The 18170-nt window shown below is 41.3% G+C and overlaps 1 long non-coding RNA gene and 1 pseudogene across 1 annotated transcript in view; one reads left to right on the top strand and one right to left on the bottom strand.

Moving 5' to 3' along the window:
• LOC126491878 (uncharacterized) overlaps positions 1 to 18170 on the top strand; it is a 99462-nt gene that overhangs the window by 18973 nt on the left and 62319 nt on the right. The gene's annotated exons all lie outside the window — the stretch shown is intronic.
• LOC126491877 (thymosin beta-10-like) lies at positions 15906 to 16036 on the bottom strand (annotated as a pseudogene).

Here is an 18170-nt window from a genome sequence, read left to right on the forward strand (position 1 = left end):
ATAGGGCAAAGGTTCTTCTGGAAGTCCAGTTTACTTTAAATATGTTCTTGTCTATTCATTCCTGTCTTGCTGGACTTTTTTCCTCTTTAAATACTCTGAGGATGTCTCACAGACCATGCCAAGTAAAAATAGCATATGTAAAGCTACATTGTATTTTACAGCATTTTCCTGGGAAAGAAGCTATAATTTAAACAATAATACATCAACATAGGATGATGTCTCCATAATTAACAGCATCTTGGTAAAACTAAGGAGATGAGTGCATTACCAATCACATTCAAACTGTATATTACTTGACCACTATTGCCCTCTATGAGGTGTACAGTAGCTTAGCATCAAGTTTAGCTCTCCGATTGCATGATTCATTTCTCAGACTTCGCAAACCTCAGACCCAGTATGTAACAGTAGGTTTAGGAAGAGGTCAGAAACTTAGAATACAGCAAATGAATATTGTAATACTAACTATACATTGCACGTCTGTATTTTATCATCATTTTGCACTGCACTAGGGTGATGGTTAAGTGAGGACCACAACTGCACTGATGATTTCCACAGGACTTGAGATCTGGCTTCCTCACCCACTGAGCAGGGCAATGCATCTCACAAGGATTACAAAGCTATTGTCCTATGGGACACATGTCAACAGAGACTGCAATGAAATCCTCTCCTCCATACTCCTATGGTAGGAAGGGCTGATCATTGCCTCTATCCACATCAGATCTTAGAGAACCTTCAGCAGGGTGTAGCAATCAAATGACACAAGGCAGTTTGTCTGGCAGAATGCACACATGTTTTATCAATGGGATTCTCATAAAGAAGGAAAGATCCAAAGCTCTAAGGTTTTTCATACAAAAAATAAATTTATAAAGAAATTGCAGGGCTGAATGACCTGATCTAGAGGCAGTAAATTCTAGGGTGGTTACTGAGAGAGCTGTGGTGGGAGGTATGAAGCTGGGGAAAGTAAGAGTTACTTTACTGAGTGTGTTAGTTTATTGCTGCAGCATTCCCAGTCTTGTAATAAACTCTGTTTGTTTGTTTGTTTGGTCTGGGAACAGAGATGACGCCTCTCCCAAAGGAATCGTTTTAGCCTGGTGCAAGCATGGGAAGGAGGGCTGGCTAGCACTTTCTGCAGTGACAGCTTGTGCAGCGACATCAGTAACCAATGCGCCAGTCCAGCCCATTTGGGGGTGTCTTGTTTGTAACCCCTTCACCACAATTGCCCACCTTTGACATTCAGTTCACTGAGCAACGTCTGCTCATGACACTGGTCCACTTGATGAGGTGACAGCTTGATATTTTCCTCCTTTCTTGGCTTTACTTTTATTTTCCCTTCACTCTTGTTATCTTAGGATTGTGTTCACTCAATAAATCATTAGCATCTAAGCTTTATTTCTTAGAGAGTCTGAGCCAAGATCATAAATATAGAACTATCATGAAACCACATAGAAAGACCAAAACTCTATTTTAAAAAAACTGGAAGAGATGAGCAGTTTATGAGGGAAAAACTAACTATAAATGTAAATTGCTCTTAAAACTGGGAAAAGGTCAGGCGGTGGTGGCGCACGCCTTTAATCCCAGCACTCAGGAGCCAGAGGCAGGAGGATCTCTGAGTTCTAGGCCAGCCTGGTCTACAGAGCTAGTTCCAGGACAGCTAGGACTGTTACACAGAGAAACCCTGTCTCAAAAACAAACAAACAAACAAACAAACAAAACAAAACCCAAACCAAAAAAAAAAAAAAAACCAAAAAACAAAAACCCTGGGAAAAGATGTTCAGTGGCACTCCTAATAGGAATCGTAGAGTCAAGTTAGAGTGCTGTGCACTTCGGGACCCTGCTGTGTCAGCCGACACCCACTGCTGCTGGAGATGCACACTGGCATTGCTTCAGTGGAGAGTGATTTAACGGTGTCTTCAGAGCATGCATAGTCTTTAGCCTAGCAAGTCTATGTTCACTGTTTATAAAAAAGAATGGAAATAGTCCAGCACACATCAATTAGAATCAGACTCAGTAAATTATGGCACGTGCATAAATGAACCATTATGTAGTCTTTTTAAAAAGTGATTTAAAAGTACTGACATATAAAAATCTAAAATTTGTGTTAAGTAAAAATGTTTTGAGAAATCTATGCAGGAAACTAGTAACAGAGGCTGCCTCTGGGCTGAGCAGACTTACTCTGCATTGACTCTACCTTTTCAGTTGTGTACTGTGAGGCTGGCTTACCTGCTTTTCAGCTCACCGAGGAATTGTTTACATACAGTTAAATCACAGTCATTTAAAGTGAACAATGCAATGACTTTTAAAAGTTATGTCTTCCTGCAAACCCATCACCACCACCATCAAAACATAAGATGTACGTGATCCTTGGAAGATTCCTTGTGCCTTCATCCCAATGGGTCTTGGCCCCCAGAAACCACTGATCTGCTTCTGTCATGAAAAGGCTCATTTTCATTTTATGTAAATGGGGTCGTAAAATGAATGCTCTTTTATATCTTGCTTCTGCACGTAGTATGTGATTTTAAGGCTTATTTATGTTTTTATAAGTAATAAGCTCTGTTCTGTTTTTTGAATGTACCACATTTTATTTACTCAGCCAACTGTTGAGGAATATTTGGGTTGTTTACAGATATAGACTATGTAAATAAAGCTGTTAGGAACATTTGTGTACAAATCTGATGGAAATACATTTTAAATTTTTGGGGGGGAAATAAATATTTGTTGAAATAAGGAGCGGTGGGGCTGCGTCCCCGGCACCCGGCCGCCCGCATGGCTAGCTTATGCCCAGAAATAATTACACGGAAACTGTATTCTTTCAAACACTGCCTGGCCCGGCTTGTTTCAGTTTCAGTTTCTTATTAGTTAGCTCTTACATATTGTTCTAACCCATTTCTAATATTCTGTGTAGCCCATGAGCTGGCTTACCAGGGAGGATCTTAACCTGCGTCTGTCTGGAGTGGGAGAATCATGGCGACTCCTTGACTCAGCTTCTTTTTCCCAGCATTCTCCTCTGTCTATTCCGCCTACCTAATTTTCTGTCCTATGAGGGCCGAGGCAGTTTCTTTATTATTAACCAATGAAATCAACAGATAAGATACAAGACCCACCTCCATCATTTCCCCTTTTTCTGTTTAAACAAAAAAGAAAGGCTTTAACTTTAACATAGTAAAATTACATATAACAAAACAGTTATCAAGCAAGAATTACAGTTACAATATTTATATCTATTTTATCTCTTATCATAACTAAGGAAAACTATAACTATTTATTTTTCAACTCCATCAAAGACTCCAGAAGGATATAATACTACCTAAGTAAACAAGAAGTCCAAAACTCTAGAAATGACAGAGATATCTCGCTGCCTGGACAGTCACCCAAAGTTCCTCTGTACCATTGGGGCATCCATCTTTGGCCTACAGGCCCATAATATCCATCAGACATTTCCAAGAAGCAGGAAATTTCAAAGACAGTTCAGTCACTTTTTGCTGTGTCCTGTAGAATGTCTCGTGAATTCTTTTATGAAGCAGGAACCCCGAAAGATCATCTCACCTTTAGGCAAGTTCAGCAGTCCTCTCTCTGCAGGTTCTCTGTGTCCAGTTTATGTAATAGTCCAGGCAAGAGCAGTTGCCCAAATGGCTACCAAACTCCATAAGGATCCTCTTTGATGCCCATCTTTCTCTTGAAGTAGATTGGTGCTGCCAGGAGCAGACGTGTCTCATTGTCATGAAAAGCAATAAGTTATTAAAACATTTAAATGCCATATTCTGTAGCCTTTGAAAGATATGAAGAATGCCTATCTAACTGAAATATATCTCTATATATTTAGAAAATCTAATTAACATGACTACAAGCTTAATTATCATCGATGGTTATCCATTAGCAACCTATATTTCCTAATTATACATTACATTTTAAAATGAACTACACAATCACAATACCTTAATCAAGATCAGAAATACATATACAAATAACAAAATTGACCTTAAAATCCATACCAATGCAAATTATTCATATCTATATCATATCCCCCTTTAAATGTAAAAGAACATTTATAAACAATATTTGGGAACATGGGCGTAGTTTTTTCTCTCCAAACTGCTTCCTGCTGAATGGGGGCGCTGTTAATCATATCTTTTATGGGGTAACCTGTGTGCCAGGTTCATCTCAGTTGGCAGTTGAGTGAAGAAATTTTTTGAGGGTGTTCACAGCAACCTTTCAGGAGGACGTGGTCTATCATATCATACCGGGATAGATGCAATCCATAGGGTCACATCCTCTGTAAAAACAAAAGAAGACCCTTTCCAAAGTATCATGTCCTTAGACCCAAATTTTGAAGTTATAATACCCTTATGAAATCCATTTTGGTTGAGCTTGGCAGCCCATGTAATGAAATGTCTCTCTGTACTTAGCTCCTTCGCAGTCAAAAATTTTAAAGAAAACACAATGTACATAATCCAGACTCTCTGTGAATTTTCCATTTTTACGTGGCTTATTTTTCTTTATTTTTCTTAATCTATAACTATCTGTACTTCTGTACTCTGTCTCTTTAAAGACTTTACCCTTTTTCTTTTTAAGACATTAACTTTATTTTTTATATTTTTTTTCTTTTCTTTCCCAAGCCTACGTACATTCATCCAACAGTGTCTGAATCTGTTTTACTGTGAATCTGTAATTTTTTTACTATCCAGGAACATTTCTTAAAATGTTAAGCAGTTCTTAAAAACTTAAGTTGTACCGTGTACAGGTAATATGGTACTGCCTGTGTCCTGCCCAGATAAACCTTAACTGTGCTGTTATCACAGTAATTACGGTAGTTCCTGCCTGAGACCAGCACAGTTCAGCATGGCGGAGCTGAGCCATTCTAGCCTCAGAGCCATTTGGTGCCCCTGAGCCACACACAGTTCCAGGCACACAGAAAGTCCACATTGGAGCCGCAATTAGCAGTTTAATTCTGAGACTGAGTGTGCAGCATAGAAACTTTTTTATCCAAGTTACAGCCAAATCTGACATGCAGAGCACTGCGCAGTCTGAAAACGCCTCTCTGTATTGTGGCAGGAATCCGCCATGCTCTTCTGCCTGCCTAAGCCTGATTCTGCCTTCTGCCCAGGTGCAGGCGGGGAGCGCTGAGCCATGTGCAGGGTCTCAGAGCACTCTCCTCCAATCCCAAGCGGGAACACAAACATCCAGTCCCGTAAAAGCCTTGAAATGCTTTAAAGCCAGAGTTCACGCTGGCAGCACAGAGTTCACGCTGGCAGCACAGCCCCAGGAAGCAGCACTTTAAAATGACACGGCTTTTTTTCTGCTGTTGTTGCTGAATCAGGAATCTCTCTACAGCACGCCATCAACAAACAGCAAAAATCTGTGTTAAACTCTCTCTCCCTTATTTTTAAGCTTTCTCAGGTTTTTAAGTGGATTTAGCCCCACGTTGGGCGCCATCTGTTGAAATAAGGAGCGGCGGGGCTGCGTCCCCGGCACCCGGCCGCCTGCATGGCTAGCTTATGCCCAGAAATAATTACACGGAAACTGTTTTCTTTCAAACACTGCCTGGCCCGGCTTGTTTCAGTTTCAGTTTCTTATTAGTTAGCTCTTACATATTGTTCTAACCCATTTCTAATATTCTGTGTAGCCCATGAGCTGGCTTACCAGAGAGGATCTTAACCTGCATCTGTCTGGAGTGGGAGAATCATGGCGACTCAATAACTCAGCTTCTTTTTCCCAGCATTCTCCTCTGTCTACTCCGCCTACCTAATTTTCTGTCCTATGAGGGCCGAGGCAGTTTCTTTATTATTAACCAATAAAATCAACAGATAAGATACAAGACCCACCTCCATCAAATATTTAGGAGTGCAATTGCTAGATTATATGGTAGGTGTATGCTGATTTTGAAAGAAATGCCAGTTTTCCAAATGATCACACCATTTTCCACTCCTAATAGGAGAATTTGAACTCATGAATTCTTGCCTCTGTTGGTTTTTAAAATGATAAAATGAGTATATGGCAATGTGTTAACTACTTGAAAGATACATTCACAGGTAAAAACATAAATGAATGATGGCTACAGTCTCTCCCCTCAAGCCTGGAAGTGGCACTGTGAGAAGGTTGGGTACTGGAATTCGAATAGGGGTGTGTTACTTTCTATGACCAATACAACACCTGAGGCAATCACAGCAAAAAGGAAGTTTACTTTGACTCTCTGCTCTAGGAGTTTCAATTCATGGTTGGGAGTTTTGGAGCCTGTGGCAAAGCAGAACCTTATGGTGGGAGGATGTGGTTCAAGCTACTCACCTCAGAGTGGTAGGAAGAATAAGAAAGAGAGGATGGGATCAGTACCCTGCAATTCTCTTCAAGGGCATTCCCCCATGACTTTAAAACTCCAGGAGCACTAGGCCCTATGTCTTGGAATGTTTTACAACAAGAACCACAAGAAAATTCCCTTCTCTGGTTCTTCAAGACAGTCTTCCATCAAGTGATAAAATATCTCACAACATAACATGGAATATTAATCACATGCCTATCATTACTATTTTCTGTTGTTAGGCAAAAATCACTGATTCTGCCTGTTCTCAAGGGAACAAAGAGATAGTACATCCTTGGGTGTATCTGACAGAGGAAATCGACTGTGTCAAACTCAAGTTTGCATCAGAATCGCCTGCCAGACTACTAATAGTTAAGGTTCCTGGGACTTGTCCCCATCTTTCTTTTCTTTTCTTTTCTTTTCTTTTCTTTTCTTTTCTTTTCTTTTCTTTTCTTCCCTTCCCTTCCCTTCCCTTCCCTTCCCTTTCCTTTCATTTTCCCTTTTTCCTTTCTTTTCTTGGCAGGATCTTATTGTGCTTCCCTCTCTTATTTAGGGAACAAGTTTACTATTATAATAAGGTTACTATTGTAATGAAACACCATGACCGAAAGCAACTTGGGGAGAAAGGATATATTTTGCTTACACTTCCAAATAACAGTTCATCACAAAGGAATGTGAACTCAAACAGAGCAGGAACCTGGAGGCAGGAGCTGATACAGAGGCTGTGAGGAGTGCTGTTTACTGATTTGTTCCTCATGGTTTGTTCAGCCTGTTTTTGTATAGAACCCAGGACCAACAGTCTAGGAATGGCACCACTCACAATGGGCTGGGCCCTCCCCCATCAATTACTAGTTAAGAACATGCACTACAGGCTAGCCTACAGACCAATCTCGTGGAGGCATTTTCTCATGTGGGGTTCCCTTCTCTCAGATGACTCTACCCTGTGTCGAGTTGACATAAAATTAGCCAGCACAGTCCCTGACTGGCTTTGAACTTAAGACACTTCTTACCTTCTGAGTGCAAGGCGAAAGGTGTGCATCACCACACTTGGTCAGAATTTCTGGCTCGGTAAACTGAGGCAGGGTTCAGCAATCTCTTCACCAGCAGTAGTTGCTATTTCAGATGCATCTGAGGAGAAAAATAGAATTGCTGAAAGGCAAGGTTAACAAATCAAAGTAAAGCCACTGGTAATATAAAAATAAAATTTTAACGACAGTTCTACCATTGACAAGATGTACAACATTGACAAGATACTTAACCTCCCTGCTCTCCAAAGCTTGCAAATGAATGTGGTGTCCACTGCTGGATTCATTATTCCCTGTAAATGACATCTAGGCAAGACTAGGCCTGCAATTCAGACATCTGCCAAATCCCATCAACAATCCAAAGTCTAGATTCTAGACTCTCAAAAGAATTCTATAACATCAAAATATAAACACCAAAGAGAAACACAAATGTTTCTCCTCCCTGACAAAGATCAGACAAAGAAAATAAAGGGTCAAGACTGATGCAGGGGAGGTGAATTTAGGGGACAAATTATTATTGGGAGGCAAACCATTAGCAGTTTGCCATAGTAATGGGTTTTACTGGGATGGAGCTGTCTGTAGGAAGAACAGAATTTGGTGTTGGTTCTTTTAAGCTTGAAAGGCTATCCTAAATACATCTATCAAATAATCCCCATCTGAGGCTCAGGGAACACCATGGAAGAGGGGGCAAAAAGATTTATCAGTGTGTCACTTGTATTACATGCCGAGAAGATAGTTTTCTCAGAGAACACAAAAAACTTAAAGACTGAGTTAGAAAAGAAGTATAACTAGCCATTATCTACAGTAAGCATAATTAAAACCTGACTTTTCTAAAAATGGAGGCTAGTATGAGAAGAGGATCCTGAGTTCTCCAGTGAAAATAACAAAACATGATACCAAATAAAAGAGATTTTACAGTTATGAGCATGATCATGAAAACATATATTGGATAAAGAATGATGATCAATTCTTAAGTTTTAGATGCCCACTGATACTAAAGACATGCAAAAATCTGAGAAAAAGAAAAATAAAGCTACACTTGAATCTCTTGGCATTTCATTAACTAGTAAATGTTAATTTTCAAAAGAGAGAAAATGGGTGAAATTAAATCACAAATGAAAAAGATAAGCAAATTTTAAACAAACAATCATTTTAGTCATTTCTGTTGTCAGTAAACTGCCGTTGTCTCCCTCCTTGGAGCGTGGCAGGAAGAGCCGCATACTCCCTCTGAGGCACTGCTGTCGCACTGGGAGCTGCAGAAGCCCTCTCCTCGAAAGCCCAGCAGGTTTTTCAGGGTTGTTCTTCTTGGCATGGTATTAGAAATGCTGGTAATAACTACTTGGGAAAGACATAAAATATATAAGGTAAAAAGTAGTAATCCACCGACTATGATGATAGGCCTAAATGTTCCAAGAAAAGCATCCTCTAAACTGTTATAAATAATGAATGAGTTCAGCAAAGACTGAAGCCAAAGGAAACCCACACAGAGCCATTGTGTTTCTGTCAGTGAAAAATAGCTGCGTATTAATAAGAGCATAAAAGGAGAGATTCCACTCACAGCCATGAACCAAAAATAAGTACTTGAGGATTTTCCTTGAGACACAAGATTTACTCAAGACAATAATTAAAGCATAACAGGAACAATAAAGGAGGATGTGAACAGATGGAGCGAGAGCCCCGGATCATCACTGGAGAAGCAGCAGTGAGTGAGGATGAATGGGGCACTGTGTCAATTATGAGATTGCGTGGACAGCAGTCCAAGGCTTCACACACTCACCATAGACGCTGAATAATGGATAGCTACCTTCGAGAACACGGAAATAGGACTCTGCCGTAGGATTTAACATACATTAAAACTGACAAATGAACCCACACTTATCAAAATAATCAACTTCTAAATGGGGGAGGGGTCAACTTAACCTGTCTACTTAGAATAGCTCTTTAAAACCCTACTTTTGAGGTTATGATGTAAGTACATTTCTCCCTTCTCCTCCATTCAAACCCTCCCATATACTCCTCTCTGCTCTCCTTCAAATTCATGGCCTCTCTTTTTCACTAACTGCATGCATGCATTTATTATGTATATACACATATATTCCTAAATATAACCTGCTCAGTCTATATAATGTTACTTGTATGCATGTTTTCAGGGCCGACCATTTGGTATTGGATAACCAATTGGTATGCCCTTCCCTAGGGAAGAGCGCCTCTTCTGCTCCCAGCTTTTCTCAGTTGCCTATAGCTCTTTGAGTAGAGCTGAGGTGTCATGGGCTTTTCCCCCATCCACTTAGGCATGCCCATTGGTGTCATCCTTGACCAGTTCATGTTTGGCAGTCATGTTGGTGAGACTTTATGGGCACAGATTCCAATATTACTTGGAGACACAATCTCTCAGAAAAATTCTCTGAACTTCTGGCTCTACAATCTTTTGCCCCCTCTTCCACGGTGTACCATGAGCCTTAGATGTGGTATTATTTGATAGGTGTTTTTGGGATACTCTCAAGCTTAGTTAAACACCAAATTCTGTTCTTCCTACAGACAGCTCCATCCCAGTAAAACCACTACTATGGCAAACTGCTGATGGTTTGCCTCCCAGTAAGTTCCTTTGCATTCATGGCTTTTCAAGCCCTTAGTGTAGTGGTGTTGAGTTGATAGATCTTGAAGTGGTGAGACCTGCATCATTGTATCTGCCATCCTTGGGAAGGGGCAAAGGTCATTCCTTTAATTTGCAAAGAAGGCATTTGAATGAAAGCCCAAGTCTTGCTTGAAGTGCCTCTCTGGCTTCCTTTTTGGCAGTGGGATCATCTGGACAGGCACGTGTTCCTGCTCTTGCCATCCTCCTTGATAGAGAACAGCTGCAAGGGCCCTCGCTAGAATGGACTGATGGAGGTGACTATGACCTTGAACCTCCAAAAGAGTGGGTAAAATAAACTTCCTTATAAGTGAAGCTGAAGTGTTTCATTATACTGAAAAAAAGCTGGCTGATACAATCATCTTTCTAATAAATGACCTGGCCAGAATTTATGGTGCCATCCTTTATCTCCTCCCTTTGAATTTCTGCTGTAAGAGCTATAGATAATCTACCATTTTTCACCACTCTGACTTAAGCTATCATAGTCTCTTGTCCACACCAGTCAGGGTCCTCTAACAGATCTTCCTGCCTCTGTCATTGGTCTTTTATGACTTTTTGCCTCACCATAGCCAGAGCGACCCTGGTAAGCTCTTATGTCAGATACTACCTTTCTTTTGCACAAAACCATCCGCAGGCTTCCACCCCTCTCTAGAAAACACTTGGCTTTTCTGTTTGATGACCTCTTCTCAGTCACCCCTTACTCACTCTGGGGTGGCCTCCAACATGTTAGACATCTTCCTGGTTTTGGAACTTCACACTCCTGGAGTCTTTTTTCTCCCAGATGCTTGTTTGCTCCCTATCTCCCCTCCTTCGGGCCCTGTGCAGATGTCATCTCCGTGAATTTCCTGAGCTTCCACGGGAGAGTTCTCCTTTTCACTTCTTGCTAGCTCTGATCACTCTTTCCTATTTTACGTGCTGTTTACTTGCCCACCTATCACCTATTTTCAAGCTTGTCTCTTCCCAGCTAGCATGCTATCGTGCTTACGGGGCTGTGTGTTTTGTTTACAGGTTATCTTTAGTGCCTAGGATAGTGCCTGGTACCTTTAGGGCTTTGATACATCTTTATTGATTAGCGATCTAATGAAATAGACTGAAACCTCTTCTAGCACAGCTGTCCTTCTTTCTAAACTGACTTTACAGCTAAGCCAGAAGCAACAGATATTGTGGAAAGATTTCACAGCTTGCTAATTGTTTTGTGCACAGTATTATAGCAGAAAGGTAGTTTATACTTTAGAGAAGTGGATCTCAGCCTTCCTAATGCTGTGACCCTTAATAAAGTTCAACATGCTGTGCTGACTCCAACCATAAAATTTTTCCATTGCTCCTTCATAACTATAATTTTGCTACTGTTATAAATCATGATGTAAATAAGTGATGTGTGACCCTCAAAGGGGTTGCAGCTCACAACTTGAGAGCCGCTGCCTTAGAGTAATGCGTCATATCATGTTTAATAAAACAGTTCAAAAGATGGGTCAAAATAAAACATATGGAAGCACAGTTTTTAATATGCCAGAATTTCTTAAGATGAAAAAAATATAACATGAACATTGCATGTTTGAAGGATTCACATATTTTAAAAGGACAATATTAAAAATGGATATGGCAGGTATATATGGGAATGTATAAAATTTTCAAAGAATTGTATAAAATATATTTTAAAAAATACAATATATGTAGATTATTATGGAATTTACAGATGATATAGTCAACAAAAGCTATAGAAATACAAACTATGTAAATATCTAATTGCTAGAAAGTTATTCTAAAAAGATTTGATATATGTAAATAGCCTGTGTCTAGATTTTACTTTATAAATTGCCAAAAATGACAAATAATTTATTCTTCAATAAGGGGGAAGACCAATAATCACACAAAAAGCATACTGCTTGAAAATAATTCATATAAAAACACCATTGAGAAGCTAGCAACATGGCTGAGTAGATAAAGACTCCTCCTACCGAGACTGCCGACCTGAATTTCTTTTCTGGGAGCTGCGTGGTGGAAGGAAAGGACTGGCTCCTGAAAGTTGTCCTCTGATAGCCACACATGCACCCCACCTGCACATGCAAGGAAATAAATAAATATAAAAGAAAAAAACACCATTGGGGTGTGATTTTAGAACTATCAAGTCAGTAAAAAGCAAAATGAAAGTGATAAACCTCACACTGGCAGAGGTCATGGAACCTTCTTGACAAACAAAAAGCCATAAGAAAGTTCTATCTTCTGGACTTACGTAACATAAAGAAACTTATCTACAAGGAAGTAAATAACCAAAAATTAGGTCAACAAAATGTCAATCTATTTTATGCCATGCAGAATAGTGAAAAAAATTGGAAAGGACAAAAATTCCAAGTAACAGAGGAATTTTTAAGCAAAATTTATTTTAGAAACATGGACCATTCCAAATGACAATGTGGGGACTCTGTAACCTGAGGGAATGTGAATGTCAGCACAGTAAAGCTTCTATAGATGCTGAGCTGGAATGTCATCTTCCTGTAGCAAAGCCAAAAGAGATCACCCTTGGGATATATCAATGTTTGGGAGAATACACTGTCCAGAACTTATTTTGCAATATATTACCTTATATTGGCTCATAACCGTTTTCTAGACTGAATATCCTAAGAAAACCCTTGGTAAGACTTGAAGCTTTGAAACCAAGGTTTAGTTTAGCCTCAAAAATGTAACTAGCTCTGACTGGTGGATTACCTTGTCCTTAGGGAAGAAGGCAAGGGAAGTGCCTAGGAGGACAGGACTAAAACATTGGAGGCTGTGTCCAGACTCATCAGACACAGGTGTCGACGGAGAGGAAGCAAGAGGCCACCTTAGAGGCAGAGCTAGGGAACAGTCAGATGAGGAAGTGCCCCGAGAATAACAGGAGGTAGCAGCAATGGAAATGATGGGCCCCAGAATAGTTGTCCAGTGCTGGGGAATTCTGTGTAGGTACGACCCAGAGTCCTCTTTCACAGGGGTAGGACGGCTGCAGATCCTAGTGAGAACGTGGGAAGTTGAAGAGCAGCAGTGATTTATTTGTCCTACTCTCTCAGTTACCCTTTTATTGCTGTGCTTAGTTTTAGATGCCATGACCAGGGCAACATGCAGAAGAGTTTATTGATACTTCGGTTTCAGAGGCTTAGTCCATGGGCATATGCTGGGGAGCATGGCACCAGGCAGACAGGCATGGTGTTGGAGCAGTAACTGAGAGCTTACATCCTTATCCACAAGCAGGAGGCAGAGAGCCCATTGGAAATGGGATAGACTTTTTAAGCATCAAAGCCCACCCCCAGTGACACACCTCCTTCCACAAGGCCATGCCTCCTAATCATTCCCAAAAAGCTCCATCATCTGGGAATCAAGCATTCAAGTATATGGGCTTATGGGGCCATTATCATTTCAAACCACCACATCCACTCCTATTCCAGATGCTTGGGAGGACAAGATTTATCCCCTATGTATGCCTGAATGCCTGGATTTGTATTCTTACTCTATCACTTATTAACTGCATAACCTCAAGCAAGACAGTTAGCCTTGCTGTGACTCAGTTTCCCTCCAGGAACAACTTGGGTCAACACTATTGCCTATTTTGTCATGTTTCTGGGAGGAGTGGATGCCTGGAGCTCCTGTTGCCTGTGAACTCTTGTCATTATTACACACCCAGCAGAGCTCCCAGGAACCCATCTTGGAGATTCAGAAAGGGTTAGATCAGATCTGCCAGGAATTTATAACTGAGCATACTGAAACAGTTGAGGTTTTATTTAGACTCTAAACTTGGGAGGAGGAAAAGGAGGGCCTTTGAGGCATTCCTACTGGAGGTGCTGGGGTGCATCCTGATCCTGCAAGTATCACATGGGCTGCTGGCCAGTGTCTCCCTTTGCCAGAAATCTGACAATAGGCCCTGAGGAACACTTCCTCTTGAATTGGCTCTAGTGAAGCAGGGCTGTTCTTAAATAGAGTCATGAGGCCACCGGGTACTAGACACTGGGGCTTCATGTACCCTACTGTGTGGGAGGTAGAATTTAGGAAGTGGCTAGTGCTTTTGTCCCCTTCCCAGGCTTGCCCATTAACTGAGGTGGGTGGTGTCCAACTAAACCCTGATGTGCTTGCATTTCTCCTGGGAACAGCTGGAAACTTGGCTGTCTGGATGGTGGATGGACTAGCAAACATACAGACTGAGTGAAGAGGCCTGAAGCGGGTAGAAGCGTCTCCTGGGCATTTTTAGGAAGCTCTGCTGTATAATGTTCTATGTAATTTCCTCCTCCATGTTCCCAAGAGAGCTTCATTAAGGACTGCCATTTATTTTAAGATCTCTTTTGGAAGTCAGATTCCGGTTTGTTTAGAATGTTGTGCTACGTGGACTGTTAGGACCTTGACACAGACACAATGGTAGTCCATGGGTGTAGGGTTGTTTATTCAATAACAACTTAATGTTTTTATCTTGTGTGTGTGAGTGTTTGTATGTGCACACTCTGTGTGTGCCTAGTGCCTGAAGAAGTCAGAAGAGGACACCACATCCCCTGGACTTTATTATTTGTGTGTGTGGGGGGGGGTGCATGAGGGCCATGGCTCATGTGTAAATTTCAGAGGACAACTTTGTGGAGTTGATTCTCTCCTTCCATCTTTATGTAAGTTCCTGGGATGGTCATTAGGCCTATATGACAAGCATTTTACCTGCTGAGCATCACACTTGCTTCTTATGTAATAATAATTTGGTAAATGCCCCGCCCCCCCCCCCCCCCCCCCCCCCCCCCGTACTGAGGAGCTATGATAAGGATGGTGATATGGAGATAGCTGAGGTACAGCCCTCTGTCCTCATGTTGTTCACACTGTCCTGGAGACACAGGCAAATACATACAAAGAGGGAAATTCCATGTACAGTGGTCGCTGTGGCAGACTGAATGCCATAAAAAGTCTAGGTCCTAGTCCCTGGAACCTAGGAATGATATCATTCCTGAGGACACTAAATATGATCTCAAGGGACTTTATAAGAGGGAGATTTGACCATAGAGAAAAAACGATGTGATTAAAGACAAAGCAATTGGAATGGTGCACATTGAAGATGGTAGAAGAGGCCTCCCAATAAAGGATTCTGTAGACTTCTAGAAATGATAACAGATAAGGAAACAGATTCTCCCCACAGCCTCCCTCAAGTAACTGTCCCTAGACATCTTGATTTTTTCCGGTGAGACTTCTGGCTCCCAAAACTATATATAGTAGTGTTAAGCCACGGATTTTGTGATACTTTGTTATGGCAGCCATAATGATTAAGGGCATAGAATGGAATGGGTGTTCCAGCAATCATAATGTAGGGAAATATCATACACTGTAGGCAGGTGACAGGGAATTCAGAGAAGTGATGCCTTTAACTCTTCCAGTAGAAGAGGCTGTGTGCCGAAGGGGAACTGAGGCATTGTGCGTGCTCATGCACGCATATTCACTGAGCCAGCATTTTTCAACATCTGTTTTAAATTAGGTCCTGAATTAGGTTTACTGGGATTTGAAGACAGCGAAGGCAGTGTTCATGTCTTCAAGGAGATGACTGTCGAGTTGGGAGACTTGTCATTAAAACCTCTGACTTATTAGCATACTGATTCAGTTAACTCTCTGAGTTCAAGTTCCTCTATGTTAATCATAAAAAGAGGTGGTTTACTGGATGTTATGAAGACTAACTGATAAAATACATGGGGATTTTTTTTTTTTTTTGCCACGAGGTGTGTTTTATTTTCATCAACCATACAAATAATTTTCTATAGTATCCCAGGGCAAACCAGTGATATTTGGCAGTCTGGTTAGTGGGGGGGGGTCCCCCTTCAGAGACCCACGGACTGGTGGCATCGGCTCAGAGTGCCCGGGTTCACAATGCAGTTTGTGGCTTGCGTCCATCTTGGAGGTGGCTCTTCCTCCACATCACGAGGGGGTCTGGGAGATGACGGGGTGGGGTGGAGTAATCCTCCAGTCTGGGCTTTTAGGAAATTTCATTCCTCTTTTCCTGTTCAGTGGTCTCTTTGGTCAGCAGAGTGTTCTGCGTCTCGGTCTTCTTCAGCTTGGCCTCATCAAAGCTGGCGATTTCCCCTGTGTCCACGGCTTGTCTGCCATTTTCTTACAACCCATGGAGTCTCGTTCCGAGTTCGTGCTGCAGGTGCTCCCACTCACCCTACTGCAGCAAGAGACCCGGAAATTTTTTATAACTATAAAGCATTATAAAACTAAAAGGAGCTGGGCAGTGGTGGCGCATGCCTTTAATCCCAGCACTCGGGAGGAAGAGGCGGGCGGATCTCCGTGAGTCCGAGGCCAGCCTGGTCTACAAGAGCTAGTTCCAGGACAGGCTAAAACTACAGTGAAACCCTGTCTCGAAAAAACAAAAAAACAAAAAAAAAAAAAAAGAAAGAAAGAAAGAAAAAAAGGAAAAGAAAAAAGAGAGAAAGAAAAGAAAAAAAGGTATTATAGAAATTTGACATGAGAAAAAATAGGCACATGAGAAAGTGATTAATGACATAAGATTCCTGGGGAGTAACAGAAGTGATAGATGAGACCAGTTTCAGCTAAGGGCATCAAGAATGCTTCCTGAAATCATGATTTAGCAGGCCATGGAGAAAGCCTGAGAAAGGGCACAAGAGAGAATCCTCACAGAAATGGGAGTGTGATTCAATGGGAGGCAGGACCCTTGGAAAACTGCCCGCCACTTTCATAGGTGACCTTGAGCCTTGAGATGAGGCATCACATCTCCTGGTGTGAAGTGGCATAAAGGGCGGGTCTTCATTCTTAGCCCTCAAATTTTCCCTGGCTCCCTAGTTTTGTCTCCCCAAAAGTGTCCCCTGGCTGCTTACCACAGTGCCTGTGGAGAGCCCCGGCTGTGTGACGCCAGTCAGCCGTATTTCAACACCAGGCTGGAATTAATAGCTGAACTTTAACTTCCATCCCTTCCTTGCCCTTCCCTTTAAGACATCCTGCTTTCCTTAAGAAAATAGTTTTCGTGAGAAAATTGTTCATAGTCAGGCCACGAAAGATGAAGGGAATAGTTGTTAGGAAGACAGGGCTATCATTTTGATCCTAAAAGTCAAATGCTACTTAAACTATGTTCCATTTGACCTCTGCTGATACTGCCATATCAAGTTACATTATGTTGAGAAGTTGCTGGAGAATGTTTTTACTGGAACAAAAGGCTCTGTTCAGGGTTGGGTTTCTGGTTCAAAACTATAAAGAGGGAAATAATTGATCTGAAGGTTGTATTCTCCTCCTCCACGGCCCTAGGTGGTCACCGAGTGTCTTCTCTGTATCACGTGTGCTAGGTCATGGGCAGTCCCTGTGCACAGTGCAGTCTCGGGAGTGCTGGGGTTCGGGAGAAGTTCCTTCACCTCAGTATTTGAACATGGAAATTAAAGGTTATGATTTTTAGGGAAAACTGTAAACCCCACTTCTCTCCCCCTTTTTGTATTTTTCCTGATAGTTGGCTAGAAGTCAGCCTCCTCCTCTTCTCCCTTTCCTCCTCTCCACTGCCTCCTTCTGTTTAGTCCTTCTCCTCCTCTGCTTCCTTCTTTTTCTGTTATTATTCCTTCTTTCCCCTTCTGTGCCCTTATCTGTGGTAGGGGTAATCTTTTATTTTATATTTTCTATTACAGTTCAAATTTCAAATATTTTGCCTCCCATTTTCATATTAAATTGTACAAGAAATGCAAATAATTTATAAACAAGCAACAGCTTTGAAATATTTTTGTATTCTCTGGGTAATATAAACAGCAACTACTCACATGACATCATTCATACACACCCTTCCATTTATTTATTTTTTTGATATAAATTATTTATTTATTTATTTACTTATTAAAGATTTCTGTCTCTTCCCCACCGCCGCCTCCCCTTTCCCTCCCCCACACCCTTCCATTTAAACATGGGTGAGGAAGCAGGTACAACATGAGGTTAAATGACTCAAAGTAGCTTTGCTCAGATTTTGTAGCCTAGGTTTGATTCAAAAGATATGGTCCTCAAAATTATCCATCATCTCTCTTCCATTCCTCAAATATACATGATTTTTTTTCTGAAAACTTTGTCATGTCTGTTTCACACTAATGGCTAGAAACAGTCATGGTCACATGTCCATTGAATGCTCCTTTGGCCTGTCTCCTGTGTAGAAGCCTAGTATGTAATCATCGATTAGCTTATTAGCTTACAGAAGCATGAACAGATAAGAACAGAAAAACAGCTATGAGAAACTGGAAAGCTTTGGAAAACT

The sequence above is a fragment of the Alexandromys fortis genome, unplaced genomic scaffold (genome assembly GCF_014885135.2).
Source record: "Alexandromys fortis isolate MF-2015 unplaced genomic scaffold, M_Fortis_MF-2015_v1.1 scaffold_292, whole genome shotgun sequence".
In the NCBI taxonomy this organism is placed as follows: Eukaryota; Metazoa; Chordata; class Mammalia; order Rodentia; family Cricetidae; genus Alexandromys; species Alexandromys fortis.